Source organism: Lycium barbarum, chromosome 5, assembly GCF_019175385.1.
Source record: "Lycium barbarum isolate Lr01 chromosome 5, ASM1917538v2, whole genome shotgun sequence".
Classification (NCBI taxonomy): domain Eukaryota; kingdom Viridiplantae; phylum Streptophyta; class Magnoliopsida; order Solanales; family Solanaceae; genus Lycium; species Lycium barbarum.
The window spans coordinates 47,947,409-47,954,082 of NC_083341.1; positions in this window are offsets into that span (position 1 = coordinate 47,947,409).

Below are 6,674 nucleotides of genomic sequence, written 5' to 3' on the forward strand. Positions count from 1 at the left end.
TCATAACCAACATATTCATATTATCTAGAATCAAAATATTTCCTTATAACACACAAGTCTTAATTATTTCGCGATTTCCAATTATGTGAAAACACGGGACATAACATTCTCCCCCCCTTAAAAACATTCGTCCCCGAATGTTAAATTAATCTTATAAGGTCTTATGATCATGGCGGGAGTGTCCCTTTTTAATAATGGCAAACATAATTCATTTAATCAATCAACACAACAAACTGAAAAGTTTAGATTACCTGTGGACGTCGGAAACAAGTGGGGGTATTTCTTCTTCATCTCGTCCTCCGCCTCCCAAGTCATCTCCTCGCGATTGTTATTGCGCCACAGGACTTTGACAGAAGGCACTTCCTTAGTGCGCAATCTCCATACCTGTCGATCCAGAATAGTTACAGGTTGCTCGTCATAAGACAACTGCTCCGTTACCTGAATGTCATCCACTGGGAATATCCTGGAAGGGTCACCGACACATTTCCGCAGCATAGACACATGAAATACCGGGTGTACGGCCTCCAAATCGGATGGTAAGTCTAGCTCAGAGGCGACCTCGCCTATCTTCCGAATGATCTGATACGGCCCGATATACCGCGGGCTTAACTTACCCTTTTTACCGAATCTCATAACACCCTTCATAGGCGACACCTTCAGAAATACCCAGTCGCCAATCTGGAACTCTAGTGGTCGACGTCGTCTGTCTGCATATGCTTTCTGCCGACTCTGTGCAGCCAATAATCGCTCCCGAATAAGTTTTACCTTATCTACTGCTTCCTGGATCACATTTGGCCCGATTAACTTAGTCTCGCCCACGTCGAACCAACCAATAGGAGATCTGCATTTTCTGCCATAAAGGGCTTCATACGGTGTCATCTGAATGCTGGAGTGATAACTGTTATTATAGGCAAACTCAATAAGCGGCAAATGATCATCCCAGCTTCCCCTGAAATCAATAACGCAGGCCCGTAACATATCTTCGAGCGTCTGAATAGTGCGCTCGGCCTGCCCGTCGGACTGAGGGTGAAAAGCTGTACTGAGGCTCACCTGAGTCCCCAATCCCTCCTGAAATGACCTCCAGAAATTTGTTGTAAACTGGGCACCTCGGTCAGTAATAATAGACACAGGGACTCCGTGAAGTCTAACTATCTCTCTGATATACAATATAGCATAGTCCTCAGCCGAATAAGTAGTCCGAACCGGAAGAAAATGGGCTGATTTCGTCAATCTGTCAACAATAACCCAAATAGAGTCGTACCTGCGTGGAGTGCGCGGCAACCCAACCACGAAGTCCATATTAATCATCTCCCATTTCCAGGCTGGAATTTCCATCTCCTGTAATAATCCACCGGGCTTCTGATGTTCAATCTTAACTTGCTGGCAATTCGGGCACTGACTAACGAACTCGGCAATATCTTTCTTCATACCGTCCCACCAATACAAACACCTGAGATCATGATACATCTTAGTGGAACCAGGATGAACAGAATACCGTGCATTATGTGCCTCACCCATAATCTGCCGTCGTAAGCCTGCAACGTCCGGTACACAGAGTCTGCCGTCATATAATAATACCCCTTCAGGCGAAATTTCAAACAGAGCCTTTGCTTTACTAAGGGCCACATCTCTGTACTGAACCAGAATAGGATCTTCGAACTGACGCTGCTTTACCTCTGCTATAATAGATGATTCAGCAACTGCACGAACAGAAATCCCAGAATCTCTAGAATCTGCCAAACGAACTCCAAGGCTGGCCAGCTGATGAATATCACGAACTAAATCTTCCTTACCAGATGGTACATCAGCCAAGCTGCCCATAGACTTGCGGCTAAGTGCATCCGCTACCACATTGGCTTTCCCAGGATGGTACAGAATATCAACGTCATAATCCTTCAGTAGCTCAAGCCATCTCCGTTGCCGCAAATTCAATTCTTTCTGCTTAAAGATGTACTGGAGACTCTTATGGTCCGTATAAATATCGACATGGACCCCATATAAATAATGCCGCCAAATCTTCAAAGCATGAATCACTGCGGCCAACTCAAGATCATGAGTGGGATAATTCTTCTCGTGCGGTCTGAGCTGCCGGGAAGCATAAGCTATGACTCGACCGTGCTGCATCAACACACAACCTATCCCAATACCAGAGGCGTCACAATAGACCACATACCCATCTGATCCCTCTGGAAGAGTCAAAACTGGGGCCGTAACTAGTCTTTCTTTCAACATCTGAAAGCTGCACTCGCAGGCATTAGTCCAATGAAATTTTGCTGCTTTCTGAGTAAGCTTCGTCAGTGGTGCTGCAATAGAAGAAAAGTCCTCCACGAACCTGCGATAATATTCGGCTAATCCCAGAAAACTGAGCACCTCTGTCGGTGTAGTAGGCCTGGGCCAATTCTGTACAGCCTCAATCTTCTGCGTATCAACCCGAATACCATCTGCGCCGACAATATGGCCCAAGAATGCCACAGACGTTAACCAAAATTCACATTTGGAGAATTTAGCATATAATTTCTGCTGACGGAGAATACCAAGTACCGTCCTCAAATGATCCGAATGCTCCTCGGCTGATCACGAGTAAATCAGAATATCGTCAATGAACACAATAACAAACATATCCAAGAAAGGCCGAAATACCCGATTCATGAGATCCATAAATACCGCTGGAGCATTAGTCAACCCGAAAGACATAACTCTGAATTCATAATGCCCGTACCGGGTCCTGAAAGCAGTCTTTGGGATATCAGATTCTCGCACTCTCACCTGATGATAACTTGAGCGCAGATCTATCTTCGAAAAATGCTTAGCACCCTACAACTGATCAAACAAATCATCAATCCGGGGGAGGGGATATTTGTTCTTTATAGGCACCTTATTCAATTGCCGATAATCGATACACATGCGCAGTGACCCGTCTTTCTTTCTTACAAATAATACTGGCGCTCCCCAGGGTGATGTACTGGGTCTGATAAAGCCTTTATCTAACAAATCTTTCAGCTGCTCCTTCAACTCCTTCAATTCAGCCGGTGCCATTCTGTACGGAGGAATAGATATAGGCTGCGTATCCGGCATCAACTCTATAGTAAAATCAATCTCCCGCTCAGGCGGAAGGCCAGGAAGCTCGTCAGGAAATACATCTGGGAACTCATTAACGACCGGAACAGACTGAATAGTAGGTGTCTCAGCTGTAGTGTCGTGCCCACGAACCAAGTGATAGATATAGCCTTTCTGAATCATCTTCTTAGCCTTGAGGTACGAAATAAACTTACCCCTCGGCGATGCTGTAGACCCGAACCACTCTATAACTGGTTCCCCTGGAAACTGAAAACGGACTACCTTCTTCTGGCAGTCAACATTAGCATAACAGGAAGATAACCAGTCCATACCCATAATAACGTCGAATTCCAGCATATCTAATTCTATCAAAGCAGCTTTGGTGCAACGATCATATATAGTCACAGAACAATCCCTATAAACCTGTCTCGCTATAACAAAGTCTCCAACCGGTGTGGCTACCTCAAATGGCTCTATAGGCTCAGACACTATCCCAATTTTACTAGCAACGAGCGGGGAAATATATGATAAAGTAGAGCCAGGGTCAATCAGGGCATATACAGATCTGGAGAAAACCAGTAATGTACCTGTGACGACATTCGGCGAAGCCTCCTGATCCTGGCGGCTGGCCAATGCGTATATGCGGTTCGAGGGACCGCTAGAACCCGAAGCACTACCACGACCTCGACCGCGTCCCGCCGGTGTCGGCGCACCTCGCCCTGCAGGGCGTGCAACAGATAGAGCAGATGATGAAACGGCGGCTGACCCGGTCGGCTGAGCCACACTACCAGAACCGCTAGCCAACGGACAATCTCGCATAAAATGGCCCTGACCACCGCACGAAAAACAAGCTCCAGTAGCTCGATAGCACTCCCCAGGATGAGACTTCCCGCAATGAGAACAACGGGGTCTGGGTGGTCTGGCCTGGCTGGGGCCTCTAGACACCTGTGAACCTGCCGCCCTGGAGCTCTGACCAGCCCCAGACGGTCCTGCACTATCAAACCTCCTGCCGCCAGACTGAGTACTCCGGCCGGACGGAGGAAGCTGTCTGCCTGTATGCTACTGTTGAGGCTGTCCGCCTCGAGAATCTCCAGAATATCCCGCGGACCTAGCCCTCTTGGGCGGCCTCCTGTCCCGATCTCTGCTAGAATAATCAGACCTGTGACGGTCCTCCATACCCATCGCATAAGCCTGAAGTCGGGAAATATCCATATCCGTCTGCAATGACACTGCCATACAGTCGTCGATCAAATAGCGATCTAACCCCATAACATATCTGTGCATCCGATCGGATATATCTGCTACTACGGCAGGTGCATACCGGGCCAGGGAATCAAACTCCAGATTATACTCACGAACGCTCCGACCCCTCTGCTGCAGATGTAAAAACCGATCAGCCCGCACCCGTCGCAACTCTGGGGGCAGAAAGTGGCGGGTGAAAGCAGTCACAAACTCGTCCCAAGTAGCTGGAGGAGCACCCTCGACCCTAGATAGCTCCAAGGACTCATACCAGTGAGCAGCAACATCCCGAAGTCTATGCGAGGCCAACTCGACCGACTCGGTCTCTGAAGCCCTGACCAAGTCTAGTGAGCGCCGCATCCCCCGAATAAAGTCATGGGGGTCCTCATCGGGCTTAGACCCGAAAAACTCTGGAGGGCCACACAGTAAGAACTCCCGAACTCTCAGGCTGTCTCGCCTGTCATCATCATCATCGTCCATCCGCCCGCGTCTACGAGCCTGCCTCGCTACCAATGTGGTCAGCAACTGTACAGCCTCCCTCAGGGTCCTGTCCTCCGCCCCTGGCTGAGGAGCTGGAGCCTTGGGAGCGGGTACTCGGGCCTCTGGAGCTACTGATGGACCTGTTCCAGGCTGTACCACTGGTGGTGTAGCGGACCCCTCTGAGTGGGGCACGACCTCAGGCAAATCATAAACACGAGCCCGGGTAGCTCGCTGTGCCTGACTAGTCTCTCCCATCCTTGCCTTGCCCTTCTGGGCCGCCGTTGCCTTCTTCGGAGGCATCACTGCAAACACAAGAACGGGTCAGATCAGAATCATCCTAATAGCACAGCTCTATCGCACGATCTAAGATTCCAAAGAAAAGTAACACCCTAAATGCCCTGTAGCCTCCTGTTTATAGATGTGGTGCACAACACATCGATAAACAAGACTCTACGAGACACGGCCTGTAGACATTTCGAGGACAAACCGCTCTGATACCACTTTTGTCACGACCCAACCCCGTAGGCCGTGACTAGTGCCCGATCTGGGCACCCAAACCCATCTATCAAACGTATTCAAATGTATAGCAGAAGCCGACAAAGCTATATTCCAAATATAGATAATTTCCAGAAAAATTTCGGCAGAGTTTTCTTTGTTTTTCGGACTAACCAGAATAACCCTGTACACAGCAAACACCAACAGAGGCCACACAGGGCTAATCAAAGCAATGCACAAACATAAGTGGTCCGGCCGCCTCGGCGTATGGGATCGCTCAAACAACATATACACATAAGCATACAGACTGACCATAACCCACAAACGTGTCCACAGACCTCTAAACTGACCGACAGAACCATATGACGGGACAGGACCCCGCCGTACCCAAATAGTCAGATATGCAGAAATATATATACATGGCAAAAGATATATATATACCAAAAGTGGACTCTGAATCAAGGGAGTACTCCGAATTAGCAGAAGTGGAGCCTACAGTGGTGGGTCACCGGCGTCTGTACCTGCGGGCATGAAACGCAGCCCCCGAAGAAAGGGGGTCAGTACGAAAGATGTACTGAGTATGTAAAGCATGGAGTACAAAAATATAGGCCACAACTGAAAGCGAACAGAATACAAAAGAGAGAAATGCCGAACAGTATATCAAAATGTTTATCAAAGTCATATAAACATAATGCAAACAAAATCATGCAAAGCTCAGGAACGTGGTCACCACTCCGACGCTGGTGCCACACACAGCATAACACCAGAAGGTTCAAATCTCCGTACATCCCCGAACACACACATATGGGTGTATCACATCACAGCCATATCACAGCATAACTCCAAACGGAACCCGGCCCTATGGCGAGGCCTCGGGGAACCGTAACACAGCATACGACCGAATCATCATAGAGCGCACGAATCATAACCGGCCTGGGAACCGGTGAACGAAGTCATAATAAGGCACGAGCGGAGTCGTGAGCAAACAATGCAATTTTGTTTATCAAAATAGCCTTTCAAAACTTGATTACTTCATAAGTCAGTTCATTAACCAAAATAGTCAAATAATTAGTTAGTACGAAAGTTTATTTCGCAAAATGTTTCCAAAGTGGTACGTATGGCTCAAAACATAGTTTCTTACATCATAGTGTTCCGAACATTATTTCATAAAGGACAATTTCAAAATCGAAGATTCTTTGTCGAAGCTTATCCAAAAAGAGAGCCTAGTAGGACAAATAAGGCATCTCGGGGTTAGCGGGCCCACCTCGGGTCAAGTCGAGGTGGCGAACATAATTTATGAACATTTCGGGTCTATAAGATCATACATAAAGATTTCAAAGTAATTCGATTGCATTTTCATAAGTTTCGGACGTTTGAGGGCTTTCTAGCCAAAATAGGAACAT